At 42.8% G+C, this 16,253-nt stretch overlaps 1 pseudogene; it reads right to left on the reverse strand.

Annotated features, from left to right (window-relative positions):
• Positions 1 to 11,179: 11,179 nt before the first annotated feature.
• LOC118731371 lies at positions 11,180 to 12,761 on the reverse strand (annotated as a pseudogene).
• Between the last annotated feature and the right edge of the window lie 3,492 nt (positions 12,762 to 16,253).

Here is a 16,253-nt window from a genome sequence, read left to right on the forward strand (position 1 = left end):
GATGTAAGTACGTGGCACTGAATAAAGGACAGTCATTTAAAGGGGGAAACGTTGACTTTATGTAAAATTCACCACATTGCTTTTCTCTTTGTCATGTCTTTGAGCACCGGTGTACATTTTATGGTGGGGCATACCTTTGGGAGAGGCTCAGTCAGCATTGTCTTCCAGGGTCCAGCCCAGTCCCCTGGTCTCTCTGGCTCAGTCCTGCCCAATTCATGTCTGGCTGCCCCTCAGTTCTTTTAACAGTTAATTTGCAATGCTCTTTATGTGCTAGAGGCAGTGCTGGGCATCAGAGATACAATGTTTAAAAGATACGAGATATACATAATTGCAGCCCAGCCAGCAGTAACTCAGTGATCGAGCATCGGCCTATGAACCAGGAGGTCACTGTTCGAATTCTGGTTGGGGCACATGCCCGGGTTACAGGTTTGATCCCACTGGGGGTCATGCAGGAGGCAGCTGGTCGATGATTCTCTCTTAATCATTGATGTGTGTGTGTGTCTCTCTCTCCCTTACTCTCTGAAACCAATAAAAATATTTTTTAAATATATGCGTAATTGCAAAATGTAACAATGCTCTAAAAATGCAAAAATGTAACCATAGCTCTTCCCTGATTAAAACTACTCGCAGCCGAAGTCGGTTTGGCTCAGTGGATAGAGCGTCGGCCTATGGACTAAAAGGTCCCAGATTCGATTCCGGTCAAGGGCACGTACCTTGGTTGCAGACACATCCCCAGTGGGGGGTGTGCAAGAGGCAGCTGGTCGATGTATCTCTCTCATCGACGTTTCTAACTCTCTATCCCTCTCAATTCCTCTCTGTGTAAAATCAATAAAAATATAAAAAAAGAAAAATAATAAATAAATAAATAAATAAATAAATAAATAAAACTACTCGCAGACATGCCTGACTTCTACAATGTGGGCCTCTTTAGTTTTGCATCACACTGCTTCCACTCGCCCAGAATTCAGGAGAATGCTCTCTTGGCCTCAGATGATGCCATGACCTTTCCCAGCTCAGGGCATTTTCATCTTCTTCCTGTTCTGCAAATTGATCTCGCTAGCATATTTTATTTTAGGCTATATATGCCTATAATCCTTTTAAAAATTTGTCTATAGCTTACATATAATGAAACTGAGTGTTCAATTTCCTGAGGTTTTACCATGGTACGTACCCATGTGACCATTCCTGTAAACAAAATGGAGAACATTTACATAGCTCCAGAGTTTCTTCAGTGCCCTATTCAGTTAATAATTCCCTCGCCCCACCTAGCAATAGTGTGCTGGTAAATGTTTAACAGTGGGCCTTAGAAATGAGGGTGGGGAGACAAATTGACTTGTTGTTCCACCCATTTATGCATTCATTGGTTGCTTCTTGTATGTGCCCTGACAGGGATCGAACCCCAAACCTTGGCTTATTGGGACAATACTCGAACAAACTGAGCTACCCAGCCAGAGCCACATTACACCATTATTGTGGTGTAAATATTTTCACCACAGCTGATTATCATGGAATTAGAAAGAATGTTAACAACAGACATCTATGAGCTAGGACAGTGGTTGGCAAACTCATTAGTCAACAGAGCCAAATATCAACAGTACAACGATTGAAATTTTCTTTTGAGAGCCAATTTTTTTAACCTTAAACTTCTTTTTAAAAAAAATATATTTTTATTGATTTTTTACAGAGAGGAAGGGAGAGGATAGAGTGTTAGAAACATCGATGAGAAAGAATCATGGAACAGCTGCCTCTTTCACACCCCCTACTGGGGACGTGCCCGCAACCAAGGTACATGCCCCTGACCGGAATCGAACCTGGGACCTTTCAGACCCTCTATCCACTGAGCCAAACCGGTTTCAGCTTAAACTTAAACTTCTTTTAATGCCACTTCTTCAAAATAGACTCAAAATAGTGCCCTTGACCAGAATCAAACCCAGAACTCTATCCTCTGACGCAAACCAGCTAGGCCTCATTTTGCCTTTTTTACTAGTTATGAATATTTTGTGGGTATGAAGAGGTTGGATCTGTCTTCCTCTCCAGCTTGTTAGATTTGAAACGTCACACATAAATGCTACTGGAATAAATATGGGTGTTCCTGTCCGTGGGGAGATACATTTCCAGCTAATTGCCTGTTTCTCAGCACTTGTGATAGCACATGAGGTTTTATTATTGAGGGTACAGTACAAATGCACGCCCTCCACCTCCTACTCTATCTTTATTAGTGAGCACATATTGCTCTGTAACTTCTCCCTGTTACATATCTCTCCTTATCATTGCTTCCAGTCACATTCTTAGTACGTCTGTCCCATGGTCCCAGAGACTTCGGTGGCTCTTAATCACTCTCCCCACCCCCAGGAAATAAATTTCTAATAGCTTTGCTGATAAATTCAATCCAAGGTGCTATTTATCTTGTTTGGGCAGAATCTTGTATTACTATCACATGTGCACACACTTTCTCCACACGCACCTGAACTTCATTCTCTCCCCTGTGCAATGGTAACTGAAAGAACGGCTGACCCCACCCTTTTGGGAAGCAGTTTCCCATTCTCTGGAAAACTCCTGGCCCGGGAGTTCTCTTAGGCATGTAACCTAGGAAACTCTTGCCTTTGTATGACCAGGAGACACACACATGAATGTTCTTGATGGCACACATCCGGAAAGGACCCAAATATCCATCCACGGGAAATTATTTCTTAGTATAGTCTCACAAAGAGATACTAAGCAGCAGAAGGCTCACAAACGACAATACCATAAAAAGCTTTAGGAACTTAAAGTGATGGAAGACTCTCTGACACCATTTGTATACAATGAAAATGGCTCAATACCATTAGCCACTGGGGAAATGCAAGGTTTGAAATAAAATTTAAAATGCTGCTCTAACCGGTTTAACTCAGTGGATAGAGGTTTGGCTCAGTGGATAGAGCGTCGGCCTGTGGACTCAAGGGTCCCAGGTTCGTTTCCAGTCAAGGGCATGTGTCTTGGTTGCGGATACATACCCAGTAGGGAGTGTGCAGGAGGCAGCTGATCAATGTTTCTCTCTCATTGATGTTTCTAACTCTTTCTTCCTCTCCCTTCCTCTCTGAAAAAGTCAATAAAACATATTTAAAAAATTTAATGCTGACAATACCAAGTGCCAGCAATGATGCTAAGCAACTGGGACTCTTAAGTCACTGGTGGGAATACAAAAATGGCCCTCCACCCCCCATCCCCAAAAAAGACCTGGCAGTTTCTTAGGAAGTTAAGTACACGCTTACCACATGACCCAGACATCCCACTCCTGCGTGTTTACCCAAGAGAAATGAACTTGTAGATTCACACAAACACCTGAACATGCGTGTTCATAAAGCTTTGTTTATAATTGGCCCCAAGCTGGAAGCAACCCAAATGTCCTTCACTGGGTTAAATAATAAACAAATTGTGGATTAATTTCATATAATGGGATACTACCGTGTTTCCCCAAAAATAAGACATCCTCTGAAAATAAGACCTACTTACAGGTTTCCTTCTGAGTGAAATATAAGGCCCCCTCAGGCTCTGTCTCAGAATGCTATTGCTAAACATGAGAGATTTGGTCCACTGATTCTGAAAGAAATGGAGTCACAAGAAATTCACCAGGAAATTCAGGAATTGGATTGTTATGATGATGTTCCAGAAGATGATGACATGATTGTCATTGAATAAATGAGTCAATTCTTGATACTGTAGGATTCACAGTTTGTCTGATTTGTGTTGACAACTACCATTCTACTGTACCGTATACAGGTAATAAACTTCCTTTATTTTCATTTAACAATGGGTACCATATTCTTCTTCATGGAATAATAAGACATCCCCTGAAAATAAGACCGAGCGCATCTTTAGAGCAAAAATTAATATAAGACACTGTCTTATTTTCGGGGAAACAGGGTATCTATCTAATAAAGAGGGAATATGCTAATTGGCTGTCATACCCTTACAAAGATGGCGGCATCTAGTCCCCTCAGCCCTGCTGGGGGTGCCAGGTGTGTCTGGTCGCTCCAAGCCCCTGCCTCCGGAGTCCCCAGTCCCCTCAGTCCCCAGCCGCCCAGGGTCACCTGAGGCTCAGGTAACCAGGGCCGGCGAGGCCTTCGCTGCTGAGGTGTGATGGGGGATCACCTTCCCCTGATCGCTGGGTTGCCTCCCACCCCTGAGGGCTCCTGGGCTGTGAGAGGGGACAGGCAGGGCAGAGGCCCCGCCCCCCCCCCACCCCCCAGCATGAATTTCCATGCACCGGGCCTCCAGTTCAGTAATAAAAAGGAACAAACTGTGGGATACATGCACTGACTTAGGTGAAGTTCAAAGGCCATGTGAAAGAAGACAGTCTCAAAGAACATAGTAACTGGGTTCCTGTTATATGACATCCTCTTTTTCTTTTTTTTCACGTGCCTGTGGGGGAATGGCACGGCCGTGCTCCCTAAGGAAGAGAGTGTGCCTGGCGTTCTTCGAAGGACAAAATTATAGTGATAAAGAACAGAGATTGCCAGGTGTCAGTACTTGGGGAAGGTTATGGCTATGAGGAATTTTCTTTTTTTTAATTTTTAAATATATTTTTATTATTTCAGAGAGGAAGGGAGGGAAAGAGAGGTAGAAACATCAATGATGAGAATCATTTATCAGCTGCCTCCTGCACATCCCCTACTGGGGATGGAGCTGGCAACCGGGAAGTGTCCTTGACCGAAATTGAATCTGGGAATCCTTCAGTCCACAGGCTGACACTCCATCCACTGAGCCAAACCGGCTAGGGCAAGGAATTTTCTTTGAGGTGATGGAAATGTTCTGTATTCTGACTATGGTGGAACTCAACATGTGACACATTTCTATAGTCCTGTACACATTACAAAAGAATGAGTGCATGTAAAAGCTGGTGGAATCAATAATGTCTGTTGTAGCAGTGTGAATTCTCTGGTTTGGGTATTTCCTCTAGCTCTATAGGATATTATCTTTGGGAAAGCTGCATGAAGGGTACAGGTGAATTCTGTATTATTATTTTTTACAACTTTTTATAAAAAATTGACTGTCTGTACTAATTGACTGTCATGCCCTCACAAAGATGGCGGTGCCCATTCCCCTCAGCCCTGCGGGGGGCACCTGGCACATCTGGCCGCTCCATGCGCATGCTTCGGAGTGCCCGTCTCCTCAGGCCCCCAGCCGCCCAGAGCCAGCCTGAGGCGCAGGCAAGCCTTGGATGTTGGCTGCCCAGCCTTTCAGGGCCACCCGAGGCAAACAAACAAGGACAATATGGCAGTTCCTCAAAAAATTACACAGAACTACCATTCTACCCAGTAATTCTACTTCTGAGTATACATCTAAGAGAACTGAAAGCAAAGACTCAAACTGATACTTACACACTCATATGTGTAGCAGCATAGTTCACAGTAGCCAAAAGGTGGGAACAAACCAAGCACCCATCAGCAATGAGTGGACGAACAAGATGTCCATCCCGAGTATTATCAGCCTTAAAAAGGAAGGATATTCTGACACCTGCTACCACGGGGATGAACCTGAGGACATGCCCAGTGAAAGAAAGCAGTCACAAAAGGACTATTAGCATGATTCCCTTTACAGGTGGTCCCTAGAGAAGTCAAATCCATAGAGACAGAAAGTAGAATGGTGTGTTCTGGGGGCTGGGGGAGAGGGAAGAGGAACAATTAATTGATATTGGGTTTCCTTTGGGGCAATGACAATGTTTGATAGAGCTGATGGTCACAAAACATTGTGAGTGTACTAAATACAACTGAATCCTTTGTTATGCAAGCTTTTAATTTAATTCTCATCTATTTTGCTATTTTTGTTATTGTATCTGTTTGGTGGAAACAGTGTATGATGATGAGCTATTTACTGCAAATCTTTCAACTTTGCATTATTGACGTCACACTGGCAGCTTAAAATGGGCTATGTTGGAGGCATTTACACCATGGGAATTGGCAAATGTTACAAATGGGGATTGACTTACTGTGTTTTTTATTTTCTAGATCCGCGGTTGGCAAACTGCAGCTTGCGAGCCACATGCGGCTCTTTGGCCCCTTGAGTGTGGCTCTTCCACAAAATACCACAGCCTGGGCAAGACTATTTTGAAGAATTGGCATTAGAAGAAGTTTATGTTTAAAAAATTTGGCTCTCAAAAGAAATTTCAGTCATTGTACTGTTGATATTTGACTCTGTTGACTAATGAGTTTGCCGACCACTGGCCTAGATCAAGGGTCAAAAAAATTTTTTTTAAACAAGAGAAGCTCTTTTTTTTATTTATTGAATGATTGTAGAGGGAGAGGAAGTGAGGGGGAAAGGAGGAGAAAGAGAGAGAGGGGGAGGGGGAGAGAAAGAAACATTTACTTGTTCTATTCACCCATGCATTCATTGGTTGTTTCTTGTATGTGCCCTGACCACAGATTGGCATATGGGGCCGATGCTCTAGCCAACTGAACTGCCCAGCCAGGGCAAGGTAAAAAAAAAAAATTTTTGGTAAAGGATCAGTTAGTAAATTTTTTTCTGCTTTGTAGGCTCTCTATTGTAACTACTCAACAGCCCCAGAAAATACTAGCCAAATGGTGTGGCTCTGGGCCAATAAAACTTTATTTGTACAAACAAGTGGAAGGCTATAGCATACCAACCTCTGGTTTAGGCTTTAAAAAATGATGGATAAAAGTTAATAATTCTAAAATGTGTCATAGTGTCTACAGTTGTTAGATTGTGAATAGCACAGAAAAATGGGGAAATATTTCCAGTACTCAAAAGTTTTATCTGATACATCAAAGAAGATATATTATTGATGAACAAGTGAAATTCCAACATATGTCTTCACTGTCATGTCACTTATTAATGCAAATGAAAATATTGCAAAAAAAATATTGCTAACATTCATGTCAGACATTTGTTACTTTATTTGCAACCAAAGGTTGGCCATGGTAATAAGAGTTTAGCAAAAATTAACAAAAACAGCTTAGCCGGTGTTGCTTAGTGGTTGGAGCATTGGCGTGTGTACTACAGGGTTTAAAGGTTCAATGCCTAGTCAAGGACATGTACTTGGATTTCAGGTTTGATTCCTGGCCTGGTCGGGGTGCATGTGGGAAGCAACCAATGGGTGTGTATCTCTCACATCAATGTTTCCTCTCTCTCTCTCTCTCTCTCTCTCTCTGTCTCTCTCTCCCTCCCTCCTCTTCCCCCTACCCCTCCTTCTAGGGAGGAAAAGTAGAAAATGAAAGGAATTTGACTAGGGGAGAGGAGGGTAGTAGATGGGAATTATTATTATTTTAAAATATATTTTATTGATTTTGTACAGAGAGGAAGGGAGAGAGAGTTAGAAACATTGATGAGAGAGAGTCATCGATCAGCTGCCTCTTGCACACCCCCAACTGGGGATATGCCTGCAACCAAGGTACATGCCCTTGACCGGAATCGAACCCGGGACCCTTCAGTCCCCAAGCCGACGCTCTATCCATTGAGCCAAACCGGTTTCGGCGGGAATTATTTTTTGCTTTCCTATTCATTTATGTCATAGCACTAATATTTGGTAATAAACAGATGTTTGTTTTCTTGTTAATTTTTTTATTGAGACATCATGTAAATGTAAAATCTGCCATTTAAAAGTACACAATTCAGTGGTTTTTAGTCTATTCACTGGGTTGTGCAACCATCACCACTTTCTAATTCTAGAACGTTTTCATCATTCTCGAAACTCCATCCTCATTAGCAGCCACAACCCAGCCTCTCCCCCAACCCCTAGCAACCATGAGTCTGTTTTTGCCACCAACTTGTGACTGTGCCAATAAAATGCCTCCCAAAGGGATGAAGTCAAATGTAATGTCTTAATTACTCTGATCAAAGTCCAAACTCAAGGTATCTAGAAAGAACATGACTTTTTTTAACAGGGGCAATTGAAAATCTCCTGGGCTTGGCAGATAGGTGTGTGCAGATTTCTCTCAAGGTTGATAGCTCAGGTGACCTTCAGTTTATGGAGGTCTTTGTCAGTGCCTTTGCTGTTTTTCCTCTGAAGCACAGGAGTTACTGTTTGAATAATTTGGCAAAGGTGTGGAGCCTTGAAAAATTTATTTCAACCTTCTGGGCCTCAGTTTTCGCTTTGGCAACATGATTTTCTCCTTTGACGTTAAAACAGAACATGGTGTGTTTTCTCCGTAAAAGACCAGATAGTGCCCTGGCTGTTTTGGCTAGAGTGTCGGCCTGAGGATTGAGAGTCCCAGGTTGGATTCCAGCCGAGGGCACATACTGGCTTGCAGGCTCGATCCCCAATAGAGGGCATGCAGGAGGCAGCCGATCAATGATTCTCATCATTGATGTTTCTATCTATCTCTCCCTCTCCCTTCCTCTCTGAAATCAATAAAAATATTTTTTAAAAAGACCAGATAGTAAATATTTCCAGCTTTGATAGTCTGATGGTCTCTTTCGCAAGTCTTTGACTCTGCCTTTGTAGCAGAAACAGCCACAGATGCTGTATAGACATATGGGTGTGGCTGTGTGCCAATAAAACTATTTGTGGACACCGAAATGTGAATTTCATATCATTTTCAGTGTCAGAAAATATCCTTTTAAAATATATATACATTTTTATTGATTTCAGAGAGGAAGGGAGATGGGGAGAGAGAAACATCAATGGTGAGAGAGGATCATTGTTCAGCTGCCTCCAGCATGCCCCACACTGGAGATTGAGCTCACAACCCAGGCATGTGCCCTAACTGGGAATTTAACTGGTGACCTCTTGATTCATAGATTGATGCTCAAATATTGACCCACACCAGCCAGGGTCAGAAAATATTCTTAACGTGTGTGTTTTTTTTCCTACCAGTTGAAAAAATGTTAAATTTGCCGAAACCGGTTTGGCTCAGTGGATAGAGCGTCGGCCTGCGGACTGAAAGGTCCCAGGTTCGATTCTGGTCAAGGGCATGTACCTTGGTTGCGGGCACATCCCCAGTGAGGGGTGTGCAAGAGGCAGCTGATGGATGATTCTCCCTCATCGATGTTTCTAACTCTCTATCCCTCTTCCTTTCTATAAAATATCAATAAAATATATTTTAAAAAAAGAAAAAGAAAAATGTAAAATTTGCTCTTAACCTGCAGGCATGAGCTGGATTTGGCCCATTGGCCATCCATATGTTGCCAACTTCTGATACAGGGTATCATTTATGTTGGAAGGTATTTGGGGTATAACACATGTCCATGGGAAAATGCAAATCAAAACCACCATGAAAAATCACCTCACCTGTTAGAATGGCTATTATCAGTAAGTAAATTAAAAAATAAACTCACAGTGTTGGTGAGGATATAGAGGAAAGGGAACCTCATGCACTGTTAGTGGGATTGTAAATTGGTGCAGGCATTATGGAAAATAGTATGAAGGTTCTCAAAAAATTAAAATTAGCTATATCATACCAGCCAACAACTCTACATCTGGGTATTTATCCAAAGGCACGAAAATCCCAATTCCAAATGGTATATACACCCCCTATATTCATTGCAGCATAATTTATAATAGCCAAGATATGGAAGCAACCATCAATAGACGAGTGGATAAAGAAGATGTGCTCCATCCATATACTAGAATATTCCACAGCAATAAAAAAGAGTGGAGACTTAACATTTGCAACAACATGGATGGACTTGGAGGGTATTATGCTAAGTGAAATAAGCCAGACAAAGACAAATATTGTATGATTTTACTTATATGTGAAATCTAAAAAACAAAACAAATGAACAAAACAGATACAGATACAGAGAATAAACTGTTGTTTACCACAGGGAGGAAGGATGGGAGTGGCTAAAATTAGTGAAGGGGATTAAGAGGTACAAATTTCCAGTTATAAAAGAAATAAATCCACTCTAGCCAGTTTGGCTCAGTGGAGAGCATCAGCCCTCAGACGGAAGGGTCCTGGGTTCTATTCTGGTCAAGGGCACATACCTCGGTTGCAAGCTCGACCCTGGAGGCAACCAATTGATGTGTCTCTCTCCCATCAGTGTTTCTCTCTGTGTGTCTTTCTCCTCCCTTCCACTCTCTCTCAAAATCAATGGGAGAATATCATCGGGTGAGGACTAACAACAATTAAAAAGTGCTGTGCAAAAGCAAGATGGGTGTTTGCAGCAGAATCGGATGGGATCAAAGAAGCTCGAGTCTGCTGGGTGGGCTGGTTAATGTGTAGCAAGAGGTTCTGAGGAGGAAAACCCCTACTTTTTAGCATGTGCCATTTCCTGTGGTGTAAATACTCCCACTGTGGCCAATTGCAAGCTACCCATGTAATGTCATTTAACACGGCATTAGAGCTGTGTATCTCACCAGCCAGAGCCAGCACACTCTATACTTGAGTCTTTTGTTTTGATCCCAAAATTCTGCATGTGCATCACTTACTTACTCTGTCCTATTTTGTTACTGTGAAATGCAAGTCCTTGCAGGTGTCAAATGAAATGATGCAGGTTGAAACACTTTGGGGGAACAAAGAATGGCATGCTATTCAAATGCAAGATACAGTTAAAAAGCATAAATTAAGAGGTTGTGGGTATATATATAAAGGGGCTTTGGAAAGTAACAACAATGGTCAAGAGTGTTGACATCTTTGATTTAATTCATTGAAAACCCTTCAAGGGTGTAAAGCATGGTGGGATAGTGGGATTCTGACCCCAGGAGGGGGAAGCCCTGGAGGCCTTGGCAGGTGACAGGTGGCAGAATTAGGGCAAGGAGGAGACATCAAATTAAACTCCCACTTCTCAGGAGACCATGGAAGGAGGTTGAAGAGGCAGTTGCTTGTGGTGTCCAGGAGAGGGCGCCAATACCGAACTCCAGTCTCCCCCAGCTCCAGACCCGGTGTAGGAAGGGGAGGGGGTCTGCCAAGAGGCTTGTTGGGAAGAAAGAGAGGGTGGTGTCTGTCTTTGAACCTAGAAGCCCCCTACTATGCTTTCAGAGTTGGAGGTTTGGAAGAGAGGAGTAAACAAATTGGGGCAGGTGTCTGCAAACTATCTTTTTAAAAAGTTTTCTTTAAAAATATGTTTTTGTTTTTTTTATTTTAGAGAGGAAGGGAGAGGGAGAGAGAGAAGCATCAATGATAAGAGAGAATCATTGATTGGCTGCTTCCTGCACGCCCCCCACTGGGAATGGAGCTCACAACCCCCTGCAAGTGCCCTGACCAGTTATCAAACAGTGACCTCCTAGTTCATAGGTCGACACTCAACCCCTGAGCCACACCAGTTGGGTTGCAAACTTTTTTCTTATAGCAAATACTTTCTCTGTCACGATTGGTCAGCTTTGTGCTTCTAGTTCTAAAACAGCCATGACTACATGTCCACAAATAGGCCTGGCTTCATGCCAGTGAAATTTTATTTTAGGAGACTGAAATTTGAATTTCATGTAATTTTCCTGTGTCACAAAATAAATTTTTCTTTATTTTTAACCATTAAAAATGCAAAAACTGCTCTTTGCTCTCAGGTATAGCTTATCAATGGAGCATCAGTGATAATAAATTTTTGTTTGACACTTACTAGGTATCAGGTATTAAATACTTAAATTCAGTAGTCTCTATAGCTCATTTAATACCCAGAGTAGATCTTTTTTTTTTTTTTTAACACCTTCTCCTCTATAAGACAGGAAGTTTCAGTGATGATTATGAAAAGCAATACATAATTATTGCCAAAGAAGAAATAGAGTGAATTAAAATTTTCTTTATTGGACATCACATATATAATCATGCCAATAACATACAGAAATAGATTTCACTGACCAGTCAAGGGAAAAAGTAATGAATGAATACTGTTTAATTCTACTATTTAATTTAAAACAATAATTTTTCTTTTTTTGTGCAAAAAGTTTTAGTGTTTCCTTTTGGTCCAAAGCAAGGGAGAAGGTTCAGGGTGGTTAAAAGAATGGCTAGTGGTTTTGGGGAGAGGCTCAGATAGAAGCCAGACACCGGGGGAACCAGAGGGACCCCTCAAAGGCCTCTGGGCTCCCAACGCTCCTGGTCATGCTTGAGGGTGAGCCTCTGGAAGAGATACTCACCCAGCCCAGCCCGGCCTGGGGGCTGGCCAGTCTGCGGAGGTTTATCACGCAGTCGCCCATCTTCTTGATGAGTTTCACCTCCTCATCCAGGAAGTGGTTCCCCAGGAAGTGACAGAGATGAGGGAGGGTCTGCGTGGCAGAACCCAGGGCCCGCAGCTCCAAAAGGGCCTGGTTCAGACTCCTCTGCAAGGCCACGGCAGCTTCCAGGGCATCCTGAGCTTTGCCCACTCATCTTGGGAAGGCTTCAGCCTGTCCTGGAAGAGAACGCGGCCTTGGCGCTGGTTTTGCATCTTTAAGAGATGCTCGGAGCCCTCGTGCTGCTTCTTCACCAACTTGAGGAAGAAGTGGCCCACGCCCTCCAGAGCCACATCCTTGTGGTCAAAATAGAACCCAGAGGGAGGGTGGGGTGGGAGGCCCGCGGGTGCAGGGTGGCCAGGCGGTTAACAGCAGCCTCCACCTCAGTGGAATCGTTCTGACGAATCTGGGAGCTCCCGGGAGCTTGGCAATGAGTTAAGGTAGAAAAGAAGGGGTGTTGGCTGATCTCGGAGGTGGTTCTGAAGCTGGTGATGGAAAAGATGAGGGAGGTGGTCAGAGGCTGGAAGAACAGGCATCCCTGGGTCTGTTCCATCCAATCATTGTTGAAGCAAGAGACAGATCCAGGACTGTGGAGGGCACTGTCTCTGAATTGATTTTTAAAACACTTTAAATTAATTTTAGAGAGAGGAAGGAAGAGAAACATTGATACGAGAAAGAAACATGATTGTTTGCCTTCCGCACAGGGCCCAACTGGGGACTGAACACACAACCTGACCAGGAATCAAACCCTTGACCTTTTGGTATATGGGATGATGCTCCAACCAACTGAGCCACACCAACCAGGGCTCCATTAATTAATATTTTTGGAGCAAAACTTGTCTTTACATACTAGTCTGTTACAGTAATGAATAATAACATGACGATTTAGTAAATAAATAAAAATAGTTTAAAGAAGACATTTCCATTTAAAAAATATGGCTAAGTCTTGACTGGTTTGGCTCAGTGGATAGAGCATTGGCCTGCAGACTGAAGGGTCCCAGGTTCAATTCCGGTCAAGTGCATATACCTTGGTTGTGGGCACATCCTCAGTAGGGAGTGTGCAGGAGGCAGCTGATCAATGTTTCTCTCTCATTGGTGTTTCTAACTATCCCTCTCCTTTCCTCTCTGTGAACAATCAATAAAATATATTTAAAATAAAATAAAATATAAAAAGATACGGCTCAGCCCTGGCCTCTGTGGCTCAGTTGGTTGAGCATCATTTCATGCACTAAAAGGTCACCGGTTTGATTCCTGGTCAAGGCACATGCCCAGGTTTTGGGTTCAGTTCCTGGTCAGGGTGCATGCAAGAGACAGTCAATAGGTGTTTCTCTCTCACATTGATGTTTCTCTCTCCCCCTCCTTTTCTAAAATTAATAAAACATATTTAAAAATAAAAGATGTGGCTCAAATCCAGGAAAGAAATTTTGTGTTTGAATTAAGATTTGAGCTTACCAAATAAAAAAGATATAATTTACAGTTGGCTCCCTGTTTAAAATTGCAAATACAGATGGATTCTTCAAGTGATCAGACAGAATAAAGGATGTGAAATTGCTCAAACTCAATTTCTTTGCATTTGAAATCACAGGGCCATCATTGTTTATTTAGAATCTACTGCTTAAATAGAATGTGTGACATGAACTGTGCCCAAAGAGAACTCTAAGGATTCTGAATTGTTAAGAATTAATTCTCAAAATGAGCATATGTAGCCAACGTGTGTCCAAATGTCTAATAAACAGTCCTCAAAATTCACTTCCCTGTAGAATACAATGCTTATTAAAGGATAAATCATAAGGCTGTGCTCATTCACGGCTTACTAAACTTCGGCAGTAACCACAGCAATTGTTTAGACCAGCGATTTTCAACCAGTGTGCCACAGCAATTTTTAAAACATGCAATGCTTGCCTATTTAGTCAGGGGCACTGATCTCTTTTCCCTTAGATTAGGGGTGTCGAACTCAATCAGAGAAGGGGCCAAAATCTAAAATCCAGCCTAAATCGCGGGCCGAATGGTTTACTGAACAGTCATAAACTGTCATTGTGATGGAAACGCAGCGGAGTGCAGTGATGACAGCGCGGTGCGGGCCACATTGCAAGGCCTGGTGGGACGGATTTGGCCCGCGGGCCTTGTGTTTGACACATGTGCCTTAGATTGTCAAAAAAAATAAATGACAGCAGCCAGCACAACAATAGCTCCGTAGTTGGAGTGTCGGTCCTCATACCAAATGGTCTTGGGTTTGATTCCTGGTCAAGGGCACGTACTCGGATTCTGGGTTCGCTCCCCACTCCTGGTCAGGCATGTGCGTGGAGGCAACCAGTCGATGTGTCTCTCTCACATCAATGTTTCTCTCTCTCCCTCTCTCTCTCTTTTACTCTCCTTCCTTCCCTCCCTTCCACACTCTCTAAAATGCAGTGGAAAAAATATCCACTATTGAGGATTAACAAAACGAAGAAAATTATAAATTATATTTATTTTTTTTGTCGGATCAGCAAAAACATAATATATTTTTGGCATGCCACAGAATTTTAGTATTTATGTGTGCCATGAGATGAAAAAGATTGAACATTGCTGACAAACCAGGGCTTGCTGGCCAAACCCAGCCCAATGTCTATTTTTGTAGGAACTAAGGATTTTTTTAACTGGTTGGAGGAAAAAATCAAAAGGAGAATAATATTTCACAACATGTGCAAAGTAAAGAAGATTTGAATTTCAGCATCCACATCTCAAGGTGACTGGCACACAACCACACTCCCGCATTCACGAGTTGTCTGGTGGCTCTCGCACTGCCGCTGCCAGCTGCCGGTCCCCGTCCGGCCTGCACAGCTGAGAATATTTACTCTCTGGCTCTTGACAGAAAAAGTTTGTTGACCTCTGGTTTATACCAATAACAGACTTCTTAGGGGGAGAGTATTTTATCACTGACATAATTCAGAATTGCCTATACACAGCGATAATAGAAAAGCAACTAATAAAATAGGGTTTATTCTCCTTTTTGAATTTTCAAAAGACAATACCCCCCTTCATTGATAACTCCTGTTATCACTGCTTCTTTGGTACGCCAGTGCTTACAGGTAGGAGCTTACTAGATCTTTACTATTATCCTCATTTTGGAGAAGGGAAGCTGAGGCACAAGGAGGCCAAGTCACTTGCTCAAGGTCACAGAGTTTGCAAGGAGCGGGGCTTGGGTTGAACCAAGAGAGCTGTAGCTATGCTGTCCGCTCTGTGCTTGATGACACGGCAGAGCCCAGATCCTCCTGCCTGGTGTTGCCATAAGCACTGCCACCCAGGGGCCAGCTGGCTTTATAACCCAGCTTTGCATTTCAGCGTCACTGCTTCCCACCTCGGGCAAGAGACAGCGCTTCTCTGAGCCTCCGTGACCTCATCTATAAAGCGGTTAAGACAAAACCCCCACTCACTGGGGGTTTGGGAGGATCCACATACTTAGCCAGTGCCTGGCAGAGTGAGGGATCAATAAATACTAGCTGTGTTTTTAAAAAATTTATTTTTATTGATTTCAGAGAGGAAGGAAGAAGGAAAGATAGAAGAATCAATGATGAGAGTCATTGATTGTCTTCCTCCTGCACCCCACCCACCCCTCCACTGGGGATCGAGCCCTGACCAGGAATTGAACCGTGACCTCCTGGTTCATAGGTTAGAACTCAACCACTGAGCCACACCTGCTGGGCCTAGCTCTGGTTTTTATTAGACCTGGAAGCTGGGCCTAGGAGGAATGGCACTGTTTTTCTTTGAGAAAAAAGTCCCAAAGAGTGAGGTGGTGAGAGGATTCACTGCACAAAGTGAGTTCTCCATGCATCCTTGCACGTAAAAAATTGCATATAAAAAGAAACTAATGAAAGTTAAGAAATTGCTTCCTTGTCAATCCTCTTTTAAACCTTCTGATTAAATAAAAAAACCCTCAACTGGGTACTGATGTGTCTTAAACACTTATTTGCTAATTTTGTTTTAACAGTGTCACGTAGTCCAGAACCTTCCGCAGGCAACAGTAGCTGCCTAGAATGTAATAATGTCGTTTCTTTCCCCTCGCCTCTGTTTTAGGTGGCAGGTGCTGTTCTTTCAATTTGCCCTGGTGTCACACTGTTTCCTTTAAAGAGAAATTTGTTGAAGAAAAAGGTTAGTCCCAACTTCCCCTTTATTGTCCACTTCGCTTTATTTCTTT

The sequence above is a fragment of the Pipistrellus kuhlii genome, unplaced genomic scaffold (genome assembly GCF_014108245.1).
Source record: "Pipistrellus kuhlii isolate mPipKuh1 unplaced genomic scaffold, mPipKuh1.p scaffold_m20_p_30, whole genome shotgun sequence".
Lineage (NCBI taxonomy): Eukaryota > Metazoa > Chordata > Mammalia > Chiroptera > Vespertilionidae > Pipistrellus > Pipistrellus kuhlii.